The sequence below is a fragment of the Centropristis striata genome, chromosome 18 (assembly GCF_030273125.1).
Source record: "Centropristis striata isolate RG_2023a ecotype Rhode Island chromosome 18, C.striata_1.0, whole genome shotgun sequence".
NCBI lineage: Eukaryota > Metazoa > Chordata > Actinopteri > Perciformes > Serranidae > Centropristis > Centropristis striata.
The window spans coordinates 6,805,314-6,825,361 of NC_081534.1; positions in this window are offsets into that span (position 1 = coordinate 6,805,314).

Here is a 20,048-nt window from a genome sequence, read left to right on the forward strand (position 1 = left end):
AAAATGGGTAAATATAGCGTCAGAGTCACTAAGTTGGCAACACAGGCTACTGAGACCACGCCCCCTACATGTACTGTGGATTCCGCTATCACATGTTCAATTCAACATTTACATGTTTCCCAGGGGTCAAGGCGGCTTTGACCCTGAAGCTGTGTTTTGACCCAGATACTACTAATGAGTCCATCTGGTACTAAAAAGATTATGAAAGCATATCAGAGTTGAAATCAATGACCATACCAACTTTCTAACAATCTTGTTAATCAACAAATAATTGTCCTTTTTTACCTACAAATTTATGAAGTTCCCATTTCAACTGCTTTAAATTACATTCCTTCTTTTACCAAATGTCGCAATAGCAGCAAATGTCAAAAAGGGAGAAGAGGAAGGGGAAACAAGCCGAAATATGAGCACTTTACAACAATTTTGCCGTCCTTATCCGAGAAGTCATTTGGCAAGCAGATGAAAGGGAAACGAAAAAAACCTCTCTTGCACAGTTATTGCTTGTGTGACATTGGTTAAGCTACTGTATGCCAGTTGTGGCACCTGTACCTAAGGTTGCTGACCCCTGCATTGTGAAAGTTCACAGACATCACGTTGCTCAGAAGTCTGCGTGGCGTTAGCAAGCTAGCTCGGTAGTGGTAGCCCACCCTGAAAGAATGAAACACAATTTTTTAAATTTACCTTTATGTGTACGAATTTCATTTCATTTTCATTGGAGCTGTAAAAGTGGCATTTTGCTGTAATTCACGGTCACTCTAGTTTTGCTCCTCTGTTTTGTTCTCTGTTTCAGTGAAGGCGGGGCTTTGCACACACATGCAATGTTGCTAACTTTCTCGCTTTAAATTTAGTCATTTGTTTTGATCCTCAGGGTTTTTTTTTCTAAAATGCGACGAGTGATACATTTAGCAACTTATTTGACCATCAGGGAAAAAGGAGTACATATATATTCCGCTCCTGTAACAGCAGCATGTGATCTCTTCCTCTCCTCTTGGCTGTGTGTGACAAAACCACCTTTATTTAAATAATGCCTGATGATGTCACCAATATACAAATGAGCACATGGTGTCATCTGGTGACTTTTAATAACTTTAGAAACTTCTCAACACCCACCCCAGCCCCTGCAATTTAACTTTCAATATTAGTTATTAATGTTCTCAGTTATACGCTCGCTGTGTGATCAGCTTAATGAGAAGTAACAATGAACTACACTTTGTGTGTGCTGAATGCTGCAGTGTTCTCATTACCTTCACGTCTGTAAGAACACTAATCTGAGTGTGAAAAAACCCGGCTGGCCTTGTTGAGTTCAATAAACCTACTGTATGTTGATTAATCACCTTAAATTACAATGGTACAGCTGTACACTGAACCACACACACGCACAGACATACACACACCATCCATTAAGTGGTGTGTCGGATATCCAGCCGTGAAATCAACCGCTGAATATGGAGTGCTTCCGTTCGGGGAAAGAGAGATCCATTGATCGCTGTCTCCCAACATAAAAGGAAGTATTGATGCCATACCCCACAAGGATCGGTGTTAGACGTGCAGACGAAGAGGAATCACACACAGCGGAGAAATCTGACCCTGGTGACCCCCCCCAAATACTTTTTCCTCCACTGGTGAGCTTTGATTTTACTTGCCCTGGGAAGGCTGTCGCTCAGTTCTTCCCCAGAGTTTCCGGTTAACAAAGGGAACATATGATAGTAAATATGTTTTCTACAAACAATACATCCCCAGATTTTTATAACCAATACCACCCGCCCCACCACTAAAACATGAAGCTTTTTTCGTACTCCTTCTTCTTTCCAGGGACAAGCCAAAGAATCCTGAACTGAATGAACCAAGTTGGTGATAATGAGCAGTATGATAATGGCCATGCTACACTCTGACCCTTAGCTCCTTATTCACATTCAGTGTGATGATGGGATTAAATTTCTTCCAACCCTGGCCCGAAAAAATGAGTGAATACCCACGGTCATTAATGCAGCCTGATCCAGTGGAGACCCATGAGAAAAATGACCTATTTGAGTCACACGTAATAGCTTTAAAAGAACTGCAGTATCAAATTATTATGCTTTAAGATCACAATATTTTATCCATAAGGCACCATCACTGACATGCTTCAGAATTGTTTAAAAAAGACATTTACTTAATCTAAGTAACGAATCCAAATCTATATTTAATACACCTGCAATGTGGGCTCCACTTCCTATAAACTGAATTTATTAGTGTGGCATCAGAAAAAATGACTTGCTAAATATTGTGCCCACAAGCAAAGGATGTGACTCAGTTTTCATGTTACACGTCCCCAGTGGAACATTGGCTTATAAAGTGCTCCTCCATAAAATGTCTGCTGTTATGCCGTTCTGCCAGCCTCTGGGCAAAAACTGTAGAGGCAGTTTGATCTCCTCAGACGTTCAATTTTTTTCCCTGTGTAAAATGGGAAAACTTCCCTGTAAATATGCTCTAAAATGAGGTTTAAAAGCACAAATCATCTACATAATTTTTGCTGGTTTCTGTAATAAATATATTTTAATATTTCTGCATTAGATTCATGCCTTCTTCCCACTTAGTTGTGTTTTGTGTCTGCAATTCAGCATAGTACACAGAGTATGCCCCCTAGTGTTCAATGCAAGGAAATGCATCACTTTATGGATGGAAAGAAACTTCCACTTTTATTTTACTTTGATTTTCGGTGATGTAGCTTATGCTAACATATTGTTATGAACGAGTTTGTATGATTTCTTACAAAAATGTTTGCAGCATGATTTAGATTATATCCGATTATGACGCCATAATTGCTGATTCAACAGATCGTAAACACATGACATACAAACAATCATTGCTTTAAGCGTCATTATCACTGTTTTAAAAATGTAAATAATGTTTTAAAACAGTTCTGTTTAGGTACCAAAAACCCTTGCTTGAGGTAAGACACCAAAAGCACATGGCTAAGGTTAGGGGAAAAAGCAGGTTAAGGCTTAAAAAAAACCCACTTCTTCCACACATTTCAACAACTAGGACACAAACACAATTTCTTGGCTGAAACTCTTTTCTTTGGACTATCCATCTTCACCTTCAGCCGTAGCGGGCCTATGTGGCTATTAACGTTATGTTGCTTAGTCAGGTGGCAAAATGTTGTAGGAATGAGATCAGCCTATACAAACAATTTATCAAAATAAAATCACATAAATTCACAATATTTTAAACTAGCTGACGGGGGCGTGTCCAGGAGTAGTCTGATTGGCCATCCAATCATCTTAAACATTGGCTATCTGCCCGGTTACAGTCGGATCTCATTATTTATTTATTTATTGAATTTTGTTGGAACTTTATATTGTAAATGCATTTTTGAATGTTTGTTTTATTTAGTATGTAGGCTACTTTTGGAAGCCAAATTTCTTTTTTAGGACCTAGAGAATGAAGTATGGAAGTTCTATATTATGTTTCTATGGTGCCACTGTTGTGATTAGTAGGACTGTTCATCTTTAATGACAATTTTACTAAACATTGCAAGGTTAATAAGAGTAGTGGTAGCGAACAGTAGAAGTGTGTGCACATGTATATACTTAAAGCCACCCCAGTCAAAAATATATGGACATGATTACCACTGCAACACATGTATACAACATATTCTGACAGTTTCCAGCAGACACGCTGTGATAGCAGAAGTAGTGTCATTTTTCACACACTTTATTTACCTCCAAACGTGCCATATTTCATGACAATTTACAACATACAGCCGACTGAGCAAAACAGAGTCAAAAGCACTTGTGTGACTTCCCATGGAGTGGGTGCTAGATAGCTGTCTGTCTGCCTGCCTGCCTGTGTGAACACACATCAAAGCCCCCTGTCAGAAAACTTCTGATGGAGTTGGAACAGTGACATATTTCAGAGCTATAATCAGTCACAATATGACAGAGAAATTACCACCTTCCCTCAAGAGCAATCAATCAGTTCCAGAGCCAATCAGCTCATCTGACGCTCACACAAATAGACATGTCAAAAAAACAACAACCTGTACTCTGCTGTAACACAACAGTTTTTGGTATTTGTAGCTCTGACGAGAAACCGAGGAAGCTTTACACTCCTGAGACATTAAGTCCTTCAACAAAACATCTGTGCTTGCCTCATTTAAATACATATTTGATTCTCAAAAGCAGTGCTCACACTCATCAGTAGAGTTATTAACTTCTTCAATTTGCATCCATATGATTTGCAGAATAACTCTAAAGAATCATTATGTAACGATTCCACCTAAAAATAACGGCTTCAAAATCATTTTGATGCTACACTGACTTGTAATGGGGAGAATGGTGCCTCTGTCATAACCACTCTGTGCCTCGAAGGACTGTTCTCACACTATGTAATGTCGGTGAGCAGGTGCAATCTCACGCAAGAAGTGGCTTTACAGCACTAACACACCACCAGCTATCTCACTAATTTTGGGGGAAATTGGATCATAACTTGTAGAGAACATTTTTTTTGTTTTTCCCTCTGACATCCTCTGGCTGCTCTGTCTCAGCTCTCAGTGATTTAAGAAGTTTTCCTGACAGAAAGTCTTACTTATTTCTAAAATAGCGCTAACCGCTAAGTGTAGCTATTGTTAGCCAGATAGCTTAGTTAGCCGGACTGCAAGGATTTTGAACTTGGACAGTCTTTGTATTTACACCGCTTGGACAGTAGCTTTGGACCGATGTGAGGAGGAGGTTTTAGGCTCTTGGTGGGGGGAATTTAGGCTGGGAGCATAACCGGTGTCATACCTGAACCCGAGCCAACGAGCAGGCATCAGAACTGGGTTCAGCAGCCTCTACAGAAAAAGGACAGATTGACCAAAAAAGAGGCCTTTCGACTAGAGAAAATGTTGGACTATCTTTTAGAGAGCTTTGTGAAATAAAAGGCTGCAAAACAGATGCCTAGCTGGTCTTGTCGCTGTAAGTAAGTGATATTAGCTGGCTTGCTATGTGCTTGCATGTGTCGTTGCACTTCCTTGGCTGTTTGGCTGCAAAATTGTAAACTATTTTTTGATTATAAGAAATATAATAAACACGAATGCATCTTTACAGGTGTCCTGTGAAATGAATAAATTAAATAATGAATTAAATCAACAAATCCTCCGTCATAAACAGCAAAAGAGGGCGTATGTCAGTACCACAAATTACCGCACGTATTGCGGCTCGCATTTCAGGGCACATATTAAAGTATCGCGGTGAGGCTCGCAGGGTTGTGATACAACAGCTTTTTTTCTATAAATAACACACATGTATGGTCCACCATTGTAAAAAAAGACTGCGGTTTCCGTGGATTCATGTTGTAAAACCACTGACCTTAGTTTTAGGGCAAAAAACTTCTAGTAACCCGTTATTAAAGACAGTTTAAACAGTAAATAAATGTACGGAAATGAAGTAGCTACAAGGGTTATGTGACTGCTGCAATTTACGCAAAAAAACACAAGTTACGTTCAAAATCGTGATTCACGTAACTTCCGTAACTTCCCGCTCTCCCGGGTGAAAGTCCATTGCTTGTTCGATCCATTTGGCCTCCATCTGACTGCGGGAATCCGCCCTTCTAAACTTTGCTTGGCTGTCAATCACTATTACGTCAGCAAGATGGCGGCAGCCGCATTCCAGCTGACAGTGAAATTTGTAAATATAGCTCGTTTTTCGCTGCCTGTACATACAACCTATACTGACGTTTTTGACAGGAAGACAGGCTGAATTTAACAAATTGCACTTTGAAACTTTAGTAGGGGTGGGCGATATGGCCAAAATCTTCTATCACAAATGTGTATGTTTATAACATACCATACTTCATCACCTTTAATTTGCTACTTTTACTTTGAACTTCTACAGGCTACAAACAAAAACAACTGCCTCACATGAGACAACACTTCCCAAGGTTCCTGAGAAAAACAAAACATACATTCTACATAATGTTGCTTTAAGTGTAAGCAAGCAACTGCAACCACATCTTTGACAGTTTATCTTGCAGTGTGCAGCCGGCCAGTGCTTCTACACAGTGTTAAATGATCATGTTCCAGTCTTATGGTCTAACCGAGATGTGCAACCAAGATGCCCGGAGTGACGAGGCACCATTTGAGCAGAAAGATAAGACGGCCTCCTACCGGTGTGCCGTTGCCGGAGGAGCGCAGCAGGGGTGGGAGAGGTTGAGGGTGGAGATTTAGGGATGGAGTGGGGATTGCGTGTGCGGGGAATGTTTTCTGTCGCTTCCTCTGTAATCTGACCAAAGCAAGGAGAGGGAATGGAGGGTGAGGCGAGGTGAGTAGTTGTAAAGTGAATGTGTCACACTGGCAGGCCCTTGGGAAGACCCTGTAAACACTGCTCAGTCACAGCTCTGATTACAGAGGCAGAGGAGGGAGGGAGGGATGGAAACATTGGTAGGAGGAAGGTGTGACAACAGGGGAGAAGGAGGGATGAAAACAAGCGGACAGAAAAGGACATGGAAAAGAGAAGCAAGGGGGCTGGGGAGGAAGGAACATAATCTAGAGATGGCTGATGAAAGAGCTGATAAAGAAGGAAGAAATAGACTCTCAAACAAGGGAAAAAACAGCATGAGAAACTAAAAATCTAAACTCTTTGTGAGTCCTATTTTTGTTTATCCAGAGTTGTTTTTTCCCACAGACGCTTCTATGGGAAATCATCCAGTCGACAAGCTTTGCTGCTGTGTATAACTCAATCCGAAAGTCAAGACATGGATTTGCCTTCTAGAGTCAATACACTGAACTCAATTCCATTTGCATTGCGTAAACGCAAGGCAGTGTGCACCCCTCTGTGCTATTGATCTATGTAGCTTTTGCTTCACGAGGATTTTGAACACTTGGGAAGATATAATTTTCATTTAAGCAGTGACACCTAATTATGTGGCATGAGCAGGAACACTGACGAAAAAGCAGGAAATTAGCCTTGCCTTCTGCATTAATCAGTGTTCTTTGATACAAAGCTATGAAATTGGAAATACTAATTATTTTTCATATTATAGATTATTACAGTCACTGATAAGCACAAAGAATGAGCATCAGGAATGAAAATCCAACCAATAAAGGGAGCGGAAACAAAACGGGCCAATCAGAAGGCAATACACACTCGGCATGTCGAAGTAAAGCCAAAGAGACACAGTGAGAGGGAGACTGAGACTGAGTAATGAGAGTCAGTGTTCGTCTGTCTTTGGGCTCAAGGTTGTTTCTGGTCCTGATAGCCATCTGCATTCGGTGACGTGGGCCAGATGGATTAGTTTAATATTGAATTAGAGCTGTCTCTTTAGAATGCCTCTCCATGTTCACAGTTAGCTTGTATAATGTCTCATGTCATTCATCTGGAGCGGCCTTCCCCTCAGCTTCTTCCAGGCAGAAATTTAGAGAGTGGAGAGGGAAGTTAGGTCTGAGCGTTCTTTTCTTTTTATGTACTACTACAATACATGGAAATATGGAGGTCATCTGCTACCATTGTTGAAATGAAATGATAACATTTTTGTAAAGATAAATAATAGTTATTTGTCAAGAAAAAAAGTCCAAATTGGCTTATGCAATGGCAGCCCCGGCTAGAAACCACAGCAGTAGAATGGTATTGTCTGATTGGTGCATTTCAGTCACATGGTCGTATATCCCATCCAGTGGGTTACATGGTTGACTCACAGCTTTCACAAAACAGGCCTTGGAGAATCCTGCCATCATGAAAATGACCATAAAGAGCCATCTCCTTTTCTTTTTATTAGGAATGAGGTAAAATCAGGACATAAGTCCAGATTGCCGTTTCATTATTAGGTTAAGGCTGCACATTGTCTGCCAATTTCAATTGGTTTGAACAGTTAGGTGTTCTCACCTGCTAGGCTCTTTGACTGCCGCACCTCCACCAGTGCCAACTAATGGCATCATAATATTTTAATTGTTATCATGGCAGTGGGAGGCTTTTGGGTGCACTGAAAAGTATTTGTCAATGGAATTTTTATTTATAAATATCTATCGATTGATATGTTTAATCGCAATTCATTGCATAATTGTCCATAATCAAATTAATCGCAAATTAAGATTTTTTTAAGATTTTGATCTGTTCAAAATGTATATTGAAGGGCGATTCTTCAAGTAATCCTCAGATCCTCAGACAAATATGCTTGCTTCATGAAAATTTATTTAAATCTTTTATTTAAATCTATTAACATCACAGTAGTTAGAGGGCTACACATGTATTCATAGAGTTACTACTAGAGTTACATTCCGTCACTACTATTTCCCACTGCTGGTCAAACATAGTGGTCCTCATTTATCAATCAAATGTAGGAACCGGCAAAGAACCGAGCACATAAATCATCTTAAGACAGGGTTCACGTGTGATTCATGAAACGTCCGTATCTCACCAATCTTAGGGTCAAAATAGTCGGCTGTTGATAAATGTGGCAGCTGAAAACAAGCATCATTTAAATATCACGCCCTAAAATATACTCTGTTCAGAGGACTCGCCCCAAGTGTTTACGACATCGAAGGATGTCGTAAACATTTTCTTTTACCTTTTTGTTTTTTAAGTCACCTTTATTAGCAAAGTGCACGGTTACAAATAACAACACAGAGGAGTGAAATAAACATTTCAAGCCAGTACAGAAATATGAAGAACGTAAAAAACATCCAGTAAATATTGAAATAATAGTATATCCTTGTTTTTATACTTATAAACTCAAACAAGTTCAGTGAATGTTTTAAATTTCGGGCATAGATTTGAAAAATATATAGAAAATATGATTTTTTTAGTCTGTATAAATAAATAAAAAATGTTCAACAAAATATAAATCAATCATAAATCAACAGTTGCCAAATACAAAAAAATTACTTTTGTACATTTTTAAGTACAATGCATCAATCTGGTCCACTTTGAGAGCTAAATGTGAGCAAACACCTCACATAACATTTTTCACAGTCAACAGGGCTTTCCACTAGGACAGGGAGTAGCCAGACAGTAATGAAAAAAAGCTGGCTAGGAGGTCTGGGGGCATGTCCCACTGGAGAAATTTTTTTCATAAAAGCCCAAATTTGGTGGCCTCTCACACATTCTAATGCCACTATTCCATCATATACACTGATCTTATCATTGCATAGTTTAATTAAATATTGTAAAGGAGAATAAAGGTTCTTGTATGTTTTGACAGTCTTCTTGGAAAATCTGTGGTGGATTTTATACACTGTGCTTTTATTTTTAACGCTGCATTGTGTGTTTAGCAACAGGAAGTAATAGTAGCTTTTTATGATTAACACAACTTTAATTTTTAGTTAATGTTAGCTCGTGGATAATGAACGGCATAATTCAACAGTGTGTTCGGACCGTTTGGACCTCTGACCGCCCGGGCAGGTTGATAGTATTTAGAGAGAGATGATGTGGGGACAGGACTGAGACAGACAGGTAGCTCTGTATATTCAGTGCATGTGAGTAATGTGTGAATGCATGCGCATGTCTCAGAGGTGGACGGAGAGCTGGGTTGGGGTTTTGATGAATGAATGAACCTTTATTGTCATTGCAAAGAGTACAAGTACAAGTACAACGAAATTGAGCCATCAACCCGTCCAGAACGCATAATACACCCACAAACAATATCACAAGGTAGACAGGACAGGAAGACAGGGTGAGAAGAGAAAGAAAATACAGCACACATGGGGAGAGGAAAGGAGGAAAAAAGCATGAAAAAAACCTCAGCAACATGGCACATGGCATGGTACACTTTTACAACATGAATAGACTTATGACGTGCAGGGGGGGGGGGGGGGGGGGCAGCATAGCCAGGCAGTCATATCCGGATCTTGCAGCCGATCGGCGCAGCTCACAGACCCGCCTGTCTCGCTGGGGGTATGAAGCGTCGAAGGCGTGGGTTGGGGGGTGGTTGGGGGAGGGATGTATGAATATCAGTATATGTGGAGTGTGTGTAGGCCTGAGACCCGCCTATTGTCAAGCACCAAACAGTTCGTCTCAGTTCGCTGGAATAACAAAAGCGATAAGCCTGGACGTTGCTAAGGAGATGACCTTCCTTCCTGGGCCAGAGCAAAGGCAGACAGTTCAACAGGTGGTAGTGGGAGTCGAGAGGGGGGGAGGATGGGATGGAAGTGTCTCGCTACATTCCTCAGCAGGGAAGATTAGCAACGGCCTTCGAGCCGAGGCTGTTGTTTGGGGTAAGCCAGATAAGATTGGAATTTGAGCTGTGGGTGGAAGTGGCAGCGATTTTCTGCTACTAATCCTGTCGATGGTAAAAATGTCCCCCCTGGTCTCCAGATCGATCCCTTTCCAGGGCTGCAACCCTTTCCTGGATGGTATCCATGGTGCGGTTTGTGGCCACAGTCTGAGTTCCGGCAGCCCTGGCCATACATTCCATCATCACGGGCAGCTTAATGGGGCCTTTAACAGCTGACACCGTTTCCTTTGTGTTTCGATAAACCAGAGCAAAGCCCAATCCAAACAGCAAAAACCCTGTTATCACGGTTCCGAATAGGTAAACATCTTCAGTGTCCTCCAGAGACAGAGGTGCCAGGCACAGGACACGCCACCTGCTCCAGGCGTCCATCGTGTATCCGGCCACAAAAGTCCCCTCAGGACACTCGGGCTCCCCTGACCCCCGACTTCTCGTTGAGAAGATGGTGTCAATTGCGATAAGAGACCAGTTGATCAAATCCATGGTTTTTGGTTTTGAGAGCAGTGTAGAGAGAGTCTTCCAAGTTAGACAGTAGACAAGACGAGACGAGACGAGAGGAGCGAAGCAGGGAAAACACAGTGGGAGGGAGAGAGAAAAAAGATGCGACCGCCTCCGTTGAGAGCCAAACGAGAAGGACTGACACTCTGCTGAGCACAACACAACGCGAAATAGCTTCATATTATGAATAGCGTAGATATACTTTCAGTAGCTTGAAATGTGACGTTAGCGCAGTACATGAGACTATGGTGGGCCGCCACAGTCTGGGTAATTAATGGGAAACCCTTACGCCACTACGGCAAGAATTAAGAATGTTGCAGATATCATGATATGCATTTTTTTTTCTCGTAAAAAATATACCTGTTTAATCATGAACCTTATGATATGGCACAACCCTACTTCAAGTTGAAAAAAGAAGAGGAGGAGGAATTTCTCAGGTAGAAGTTGAAGGTGGCATCAACAGGAGTCATAAAAATGCAACATGGACAATTTCATGTATACATCTGTGATATGTATAGCCTAATAGTCTACATAATATGCTAGTGTTATTGTGATAATGGAGAGATATTTATATTGGAACATTGATATAAAATCAATTTAGAAAGAATTCTGACAGACGTGTGTGTTTCAGCGCTTATTGTAAATGCTTCCATGTTCCACAGCCGGTGATGGAGGAGACACTGACGGACAACAGGTGTCCGAGCCGGATAATGAAAACATTTATTAGCAGAAGACAATGGTAAACAATTAATAGGCTAGGCTAGTTGCCTGTGGTTGCAGGTTTATTTTTTTTATTTTTTGAATGATAAATTATATAGACTAAACATGCTTTGGTCAGATTTGATCCCTCCGTTCACGTCCAAATTGCACAGAAATGACAATACGTCCACTTTTCTGTCGTAAGTTTGGTTCGTATTGAAGCCAAGGTGCTGCCTGTCATCCTAAAGGGAACTGGGATTACTGTCTTTGATACAGTGGTGGCTCTCTAGTTTCCATAGGCAAAGTGTATCGTAAATCAATTTACATTAAGTATCAAAACAATTAGTGGCATTAAAACAAATTTTCATTTACATGTTATATCTTAAAACTATGCATTTTTTGAAAGCATGGCAATCAGGACTTTTTTCAATGTTATTGTTATCATAAGCAAAAAAAAATACATTTCCTTTTTTATGACTGTTTTTAACATTGGCATCACTGGGTTTCTGTACAAATGGTCCTTTATTTTCCTGATTTTGTGTATCTTTCACTCTATTTACGTGCGTTAAATGTCACCAATTAATTAACTTATTCTGTTTTTGATTAAAATGTCATATTAATAAAGCTCCAACAAACTGTGCTGACCTGAACTGAGGATAAAGTACTACCTTGTCTCTTCACAGAAGCAAAGAGGCTGCCACACACCTGTCAAAAAAAGAACAAGTGATAAACACTAAAATAGAGCAAGTAAAAATAAAACTACGGATTGAAAGAGTTGGTGAGGGCTTCAGTGATGGGCATCAACACCTTCCACACACAGAACGAACTCCAACATATTTAACAAGCGTTACCTTTAAGTGAGTATTACTGAATCAGACTGCAATAAACTTCCAAACATCCTCATAGATGTGCAAGAAGAGCAAAAACTTCCCTCAAAATGCAATCATACACTTTGCAGCCAGACCATTTCCTGTCCATATCATATCCTCACAACAAAGAAAGCGTTAACTAAGTTGGGTTGGATGTTTAAAAAAATATTTGACATTGCAGCAGATTTATCCCGTTTGAAAAAAGCTGCTGCATCATGGCCTAAATAAGTCAGCCAATGAAAAATGGCTCGCCGCAGATGACAGATGTTTGAGAAAAATACTAAGAAATTTATTAAATGAAAACAACCTCTGTCTCTCTCTCTACATCTGCAGGCACTCCCCATCCAGCCGACACACTACAACCCTAACCACACACACACACACACACACACACACACACACACACACACACACACACACACACACACACACACACACACACACACACACACACACCTTTTCCACTTCCATCATTCCCCATACCCTGAGCTGACTCCCCCAGACTGACAGTGTGGATGATTTCTCCTGTCAGGCTGTCTTAAGTGGGCACTGCCACACTCTCTCTCTCTCTCTCTCTCTCTCTCTCCCTCCCCCCTGCCCTCACCTTCTCTGTGGGCTGCTCTCTCCCCAAACTTTCTCCTCCTCCTCCTTTCCCTTACATCTTCATCTATCCATTGTGCAGACTCATTTGGTCTCAAATCACTGCCTAACTTTTCCTTTACCCCTCCAACACAAATTCTCATCCTTTCCATGTGGGCGGAGAAGATGGAGATGGGAGTATAATAATTGGCTTTCAGGGGGAGCTCATGCGCCGACGGATGATCTGCAGGGGTAGCTGTTGTGCATGCGCTGTTTTTGCCAAGTCAGCAGTGGCCTCAGGTCAGTTTTTTGGTGTGCTGAACTCCATCTGACAATCAGCGGGTTTAGTCGTTTCAACAATAACACTGATCCATAGAAATGAAGTGCCTGTGTATCAGCCATTGATCTTTGCAGGGATGTTATGTAGCACAGAATTTGGGTTTACGCTCTGCAAAAGTCAGAGTGTGGCCAGGGAATAGCTGAAGTGGGACGAGAAAGTGGTGACTGCAGCATTGCAACTGTGATAGAAAAGAACATTTATTTTTAACCCTTAATATTCTGTTTGTAAGTAAAATTGCCATCAAGGCTAATATGTAAAGACTTTACAGATTAATAAAGCATCTTTCAAATAAGAATTGAAATGGGTTCACTTATGCTGGGGTCTTTTATGTAGAGTTAAGATGTCCTAAAATGTACTGTTCAGCAATGTCCTCTCACAGTAAGAGGGTCACAGGTTTGAATCCGGCCTGCGGCTCTTCTGTGTGGAGTTTCCATGTTCTCCCTGTGTCAGCGTGGGTTCTCTCAGGGTACTCCAGCTTCCTCCCACAGTCCAAAAACATGCAACTTAGGTTTAACTGGTGACTCTAAATTGCCCATAGGAGTAAATGAGAGTGTGAATGATTGTCTGTCTCTATGTGTCAGCCCTGTGATAGTCTGGGTATACCCCAGGGTGTACCCCGCCTCTCACCTAGTGTCAGCTGGGATTGACTCCAGCCCCCAGTTACCAGAGCTCTGATAGGAGAATGAGGAGAATGGGTGAATTAATGTTGAATGGGAGTTGCAGTTTAAGTTGAGTTTTGTCTTTTGAGTCTTTTTTAACAAGTTACAGATGAAAACTAACTCTCTCTGTCCCCAGGTTGGATCCATGTTAAATGAGGAGTATGAGTATTCAGAATGTTTAAGACATGATGGCAAGTACAGAAAAAAGTTACTTACCCATTGGATTACTTGTACTTTTAACCATGCCACTGTATGTAGCTACTATTTTAAGGAATATGGGACGGAAAAAACGACGATGAATCAATGACAACTCTGTAGCCAATCAATCTTATATTTGTTTAAAATGTTTTTTTTGTATTGAAACATATTTAATGGGGATTTCCCTGGTGGTAATGGCGGACTCCTCCACTGACAATGCAAACTACTATATAGAGAGGTAACTCATGAGTTTAAAAACATTTAATAGCTGTAGTACAATATATATAATTCATACATTCATCCATTATCCTTAACCGCTTATCCAAACTGGGTTGTGGGGGCTGGAGTCAATCCCAGCTGACACTGGAAGAGAGGTGGGTCCACACTGGACAGGTCTCCAGACCATCACAGGGCTGACACATAGACACAGACAACCATTCACATTCTCATTCACTCTTACAGGCAATTTAACCTAAACTGCATGTCTTTGGTCTGTGGGAGGAAGCCGGACAACCTGGACCAATGTTGTTGAGGTGTGGTTGTCTATCACATCCGATTTGGCCTCATCAGAGATCAATGATGGTGAGCCCCAGACCAGCATTTAAAGTGGACCCACAACCGTCTCTCTACTATTTCCCACACCTGACTTTAAAAGCAGCTTTCATAGTGTTTACATCAGCCCAGAGGGTAAACTGGTTTTCTTAAAATTAATTATTGCCAGCATTCTTATGTTACCAACATTTCTGTTGTGTATTCCCACAACAGTGATTAACAGTCTTGCAAACAGATTTAGGCTTTTTTGAATACTAATACTCCTCCTTTATGTTGAAGACATACTTAGACACCTTTATTCTTATTCCGTCTATAAAACATGAGTACTGAAGGACATTTTCTAAATGGGTTTGAATCAATATTAGTGCTGCCACACAGCAAACATTTCTAAAACGAACACTTCTTCAATTACTTCTATGTTAGCAGGTGAAACAGGAACATTCTGAGCAATAAGAGACAGAATGATAGACAGATATAAAGAAATTAGGAGAGGGAGGGGGAGAGAGAGAGGGAGAGAATAAAGGATGGTACAAATTGGTTTGCAGCAGCAGAGATGCCTGCAATCATAATGGGGAAGACAGACAGCCGGATAGATGTTTGTGGGAAAAACCACAGCTAGCACTCTAACCGGATTCTGAACCCTTACTGGAAATGTTTGTGAGAATCTGAGCATTTGTGGCTGCCTCATATAGAAGTGGCAGTGCTTTTTCTTGATCACAAAAGTTAGGAAGACAAACCAAGAAAATCAACAAAAAGATCCAAACAGAGAAATGGTGATACCCCTATAGCTTGTTTTTACACTGGTTTTAACTGCAGATTGACACCGCTAAAGTAAACAACTTTTTAGATGTTTTCAATTCAGCGTAGTGCCAGGGTTACAGAGTGTTACAGCACTCTATATGGCCTTAATATCCACTTTCGATTCACTTGTAAGGAGGACAGAAAGGAGGATCCATGGCTATTCATCCTTATCACAGCCGTTTTTATCAATTTGTCATATTATCGATCGGACAGGGAAGCCGAGGCTCTGCGGCATCCGAGCAGAGGTGAAAGAGGAATAGAGATGGTACCTCTGGAGTTTGACTGTCACACCACATAGCTCAGCACTGCACTGTGTGTGTGTGTGTGTGTGTGTGTGTGTGTCTGATATGTATGGGTGAGCACTTTTGCTCGGAGCCCCCTGATACCTCCACTGTACAAGGAGAGATGGATGAGGCACAACAGAACAATATAGCCTCTGACCCGGATACTAATGGATCAGCCCCAGTCTTCTTTTACTTGTTGTTCATGCACGTACACACATAAATGCACTGACACACACACAACTATCTATACAACATTAAAGGATAGATGTTTTTCTTATATGGTGCAGAAATTTATAATAAAAAAAAAGTAATGAGAGTGGTCGGGTGTGCCTGCCAGAGTATTTTACTCCAATCTGTTAAACGCTGCAAAAAGTGAGCAGTACTCATATAAAAGAAGTTGTCTTGTTGTTGTTTTTTCTTTTGTACTTGCACACCAAAGCCATTTTTCAGAACATTGTTTTACTTCCATTCCACAGCACCTTGAAACATATGCCTTGCTGCTCACATTACTGAGAGTTGTTGGCGTAGTGCATGTTTTCCCACACCCATTTGTGTGTGTGTATTTACAGGCATTCGCAGCGAGACTATGTTTGCCATTATTAAATATTAAAAGTGGGAGTGTTTGCTCTGTCTGATAGACCAGCTACTGCTAATGGCACTGTGAGTGTGTGTGTGTGTGTGTGTGTGTGTGTGTTAGTCATGAGATGAGGCACTTTATGGCAGGAGCTGCTTCTCAACTTCTCGACAGAGGGAAACACTGCTCTCAGTATTTCAGCGAGGGTGGCTTACCCCTGAATTATCTGTCTTGCCTCGGCGTGTAGGCTGTCTCAGCCATCTGTCTTTCTGCTCAGGTCTTTCTTAAGATTCACTGCCTGCACTAAGGCATCACTAGGAGGGTTTACTAAATGAATTCCCAGAGGTTTTGGGAGGTATGATTGAATATGAATTTCAGTTTGGACTAGGTTATCTGTATGCCCAACGGTATGTTATTTCTAAGCCCATATTCAGCAGTGTTTCACAAAGAACATGATGATTTTTCGCAGGAGCTTTAAAGTCAATTTTTACTTTTTTCCCTTGGCAGAATATTCTCCCGTAATTTTTAAAAGCTGCACTAATCAATATTTTTGCATCAATAATGGGCCGAGTGACTTTGTGCTTTTTGAAAAGTTTCGCTTGCGACGAACACATTGAAAATCATCACCCACCTCTGCAGTTCCCATCAGCTCTCTGCAGCGTTTTAGCAACTTTCAGCTATTTGTTTAGTTTTGACCGCTCACACATTTATTCTCTTAGGTCAGTCTTACCACACATTAACCCTATCTTAGCAGCGTGAAGCAAAAACAGCTCTGAGAAACCTGATGCTACCTTCACAATACTGCAACTAGCAATATGAACATTGTGGGAGTAGGTGGAGACCAAAATTGGAGCTAACGGCAGAGTGAATATTGGACTTGGGTATTACTACTACATAACTATACTATAACTATACCTATACCTATACTATTTCTATTACTTTGATATTTGATTGTTCCGGCACAACTCCAGATGAGTGCTTAAAGGAATAGTTCCCCCCAAAACAGTATAGACTGTGCATATAACTTACCTCCCTAGGCTATTTCTAGTGCCAGAAACTATTTATATCAAGACATTCATCCAAAATATGAGACAAGCTATTGAAATATGAAAGCACATCAATGCAGACAGACTTAGACAGGTTATAAAGGTCTAAAAATGAGTTCCTGCACTGCATTATCCAAGTGTCTTATAACCATTCATGGCTTTATGGAAATCCAGACACACTATTTTTGCAAAACTCTTGTTGACCCTAAAATCCCATAATCTATTTGTGGGATTGAACATGATATTTACTTTTTAGATAAAATAACACTATTTATCCTAGCCAGAAACAATAAACACAGAAATTATCATTAGATTTTCACATTTCCATCGGCCCTTTAAACAAATCATGTGTGGTGAAAGCTTCCATTAGGAAACATAACCCAACCTAAGTGTAAAATAGTGATATTTAATCAGAATGACTTTATTCTAAAATTCTCTTCTCAAATATATTAAAAGAATAAAGCAAACTCAATGGATCCTTTAAAATGAAATGCAAATTCAGTTTGGACTGAACTGCAGGTTGTTTACACAGAGCAGACAGCAGAGGACAAGACAGGTTGTAAATAATTGACATTTCTTAAAAAATAATTATTAAAGCAATTTCAACTTGAAAAGTAAATTATAGTAAAAGTAAAATGTGAAAAGAGGGGTTGAAGGGTTAAACAAAACATCCCAAAATGCTTTATTTAGCAATAGTTCATTTTTCAGGTGCTCTACTTACCTCCCTAGCCTCTCTATGGTTCCAGAAAAGGTTTTCTATTGCATGGTGTACAAACCATAGACTGTATAAAATAAACAAACATAAACAATGTATTCATTTTATTACTTGTCTGGATTAATAATCTGTTTTGGATTAATTATAATGTGTCTTATTTATAAAAAAAAATAGGCATTTAATAGGCATATTCTTCCTTTCATTCAGCCCTGCAGTTGCATATAAAAATAGTCTGGGGAATAAAACGAGGCCACCTTATTTAGTACATCTCAATGGATGGTTTCCATCACCTACCTTGAAAAACATTGGGCTCAGGTGGTCCAGCACACAGGTACCCAAAGCAGTGAAGAGGGTTGGCAGCAATTATTGCTCAGTTGCACCTGCTGCCATTGTTTGACTGTTGAATTGAATTGACGATTGGAGTTATGCTTCAGAAAAGGATGGTGAGCCAGATGACAAATGTTAAAAATGGCTAATGAAAACTTCACTGTCTTGTTAATACATACAGTTGGTGACATACAGTATATGTGGTTTTCTCTCCCAGTAATTTAGTGTAAGCACCGTCTGGTTTCTTTCTACCTCCTGTGACCATACATCTATTGTTTAATCTTTTTTTTCTGTGTCCTTTACTCTCTTTCCAGACTCTTTTCTTTTCGATCAATGTCCCACTCTATTTGCATCAGTCTGTCTCACATGGCAGCACCTGGGGAAAGGTTTTAAAGATTTATTATGAATTAAATCACAACCCTGCAAAACAGTATGCCAGTCTTCTAAAAATGTAAATTATTGTTTCAATAATAATGTCAACCCTGGTTTGCCTTGTTGTAGGTGCAGACAGCAAGGAACCAAAGTTAACATGCAGATATTCCTACACAGTCAATCAGTATTCATGACGTTATGAGTTATGTGTGCCAGAAAATGCATTTTTGATCTTTCCTATCTTGCAAGTATACTGTACCAGACTCTGGCAACTCGTGCATGTGTCTAGAGGGATATTTTGTCAAACCACATGGAAGAGTTAGCAGATGGAAGGACTGCTCATGCTCAACAAGGGACAGACAAGAGGGACAATCCAGTAGTGACATTTAGCTGAGGAGCACTGCCCTTTAACGAAAGTCAATTTAGCAGGAACACACAAAGGTCAGTGTGTTTAGCCAGGGTGTTCTAGATGAGCTATAAACTGCAGCACTCTGACAGCATTCAGTTGTACATCATTTACTTGTTCACACCTTTCACTTACTGTAGCTGTCATAAATGTATCATAAATGTCTTCATGTTACAATAAAAACAGGGGTGGAGTGGATGGGGTCTTCTGGGGCTCCAGCCCTGAATGCTTTCTCAAAAGTGATGCATCTTTTAGTATTTTAAAATGGTAAACTCTGGGTCTAAAAAGTGAACCCAATGTAGAAGTCACTTAAACCTGCCTTCTTTCTCATGGCCAGCAGGGGGCGACTCCACTGGTTGCAAAAATAAGTCAGATTCTATGAATGTTAATAGGAAAATGACCCAACATCTCACTTGATTTATTGCCTCAGTAAATATTTTTCTCATAAGTTTGTGGTCTCAATCGCTAGTGTCAAATCTTCTACAATACAGCACAAGGTTCAATTTGTAAATGCTGGCCCTAATCTGAGTAAAGTTGTATGCTTAAGAAAGTGGCTGCCCTGTGATTAGCAGGTCACTACCATACTGCCCTGCAAACTGCAGTAGCTACGCAAAGGGTAAAACTGAGAAAAACTGCTTTAAAAAAGTTTTTTAACGTTTTTTAACTGGCCAGCCAAATGGGTCATAGATAGGTTAGTGATATGACACCTATTTGTACATGTATTGATGATGTCATTTTTATGCTAAAAAAATCATGATGATTTTTTTGACCTTTGACCCCAAAAATGTATTTACTGCACTCTGGTTTTGCATTGCTGTAAAGGGTTCTAATAAAAATGTTGTCTTCTTTCAGCTTTTATATTTTGTTTTCAGAAAATAAACATTTTCAAAAAGGAATTTGTTATAAAGATAATAATTTCCCTATCAAATAGACTTATTATTTCT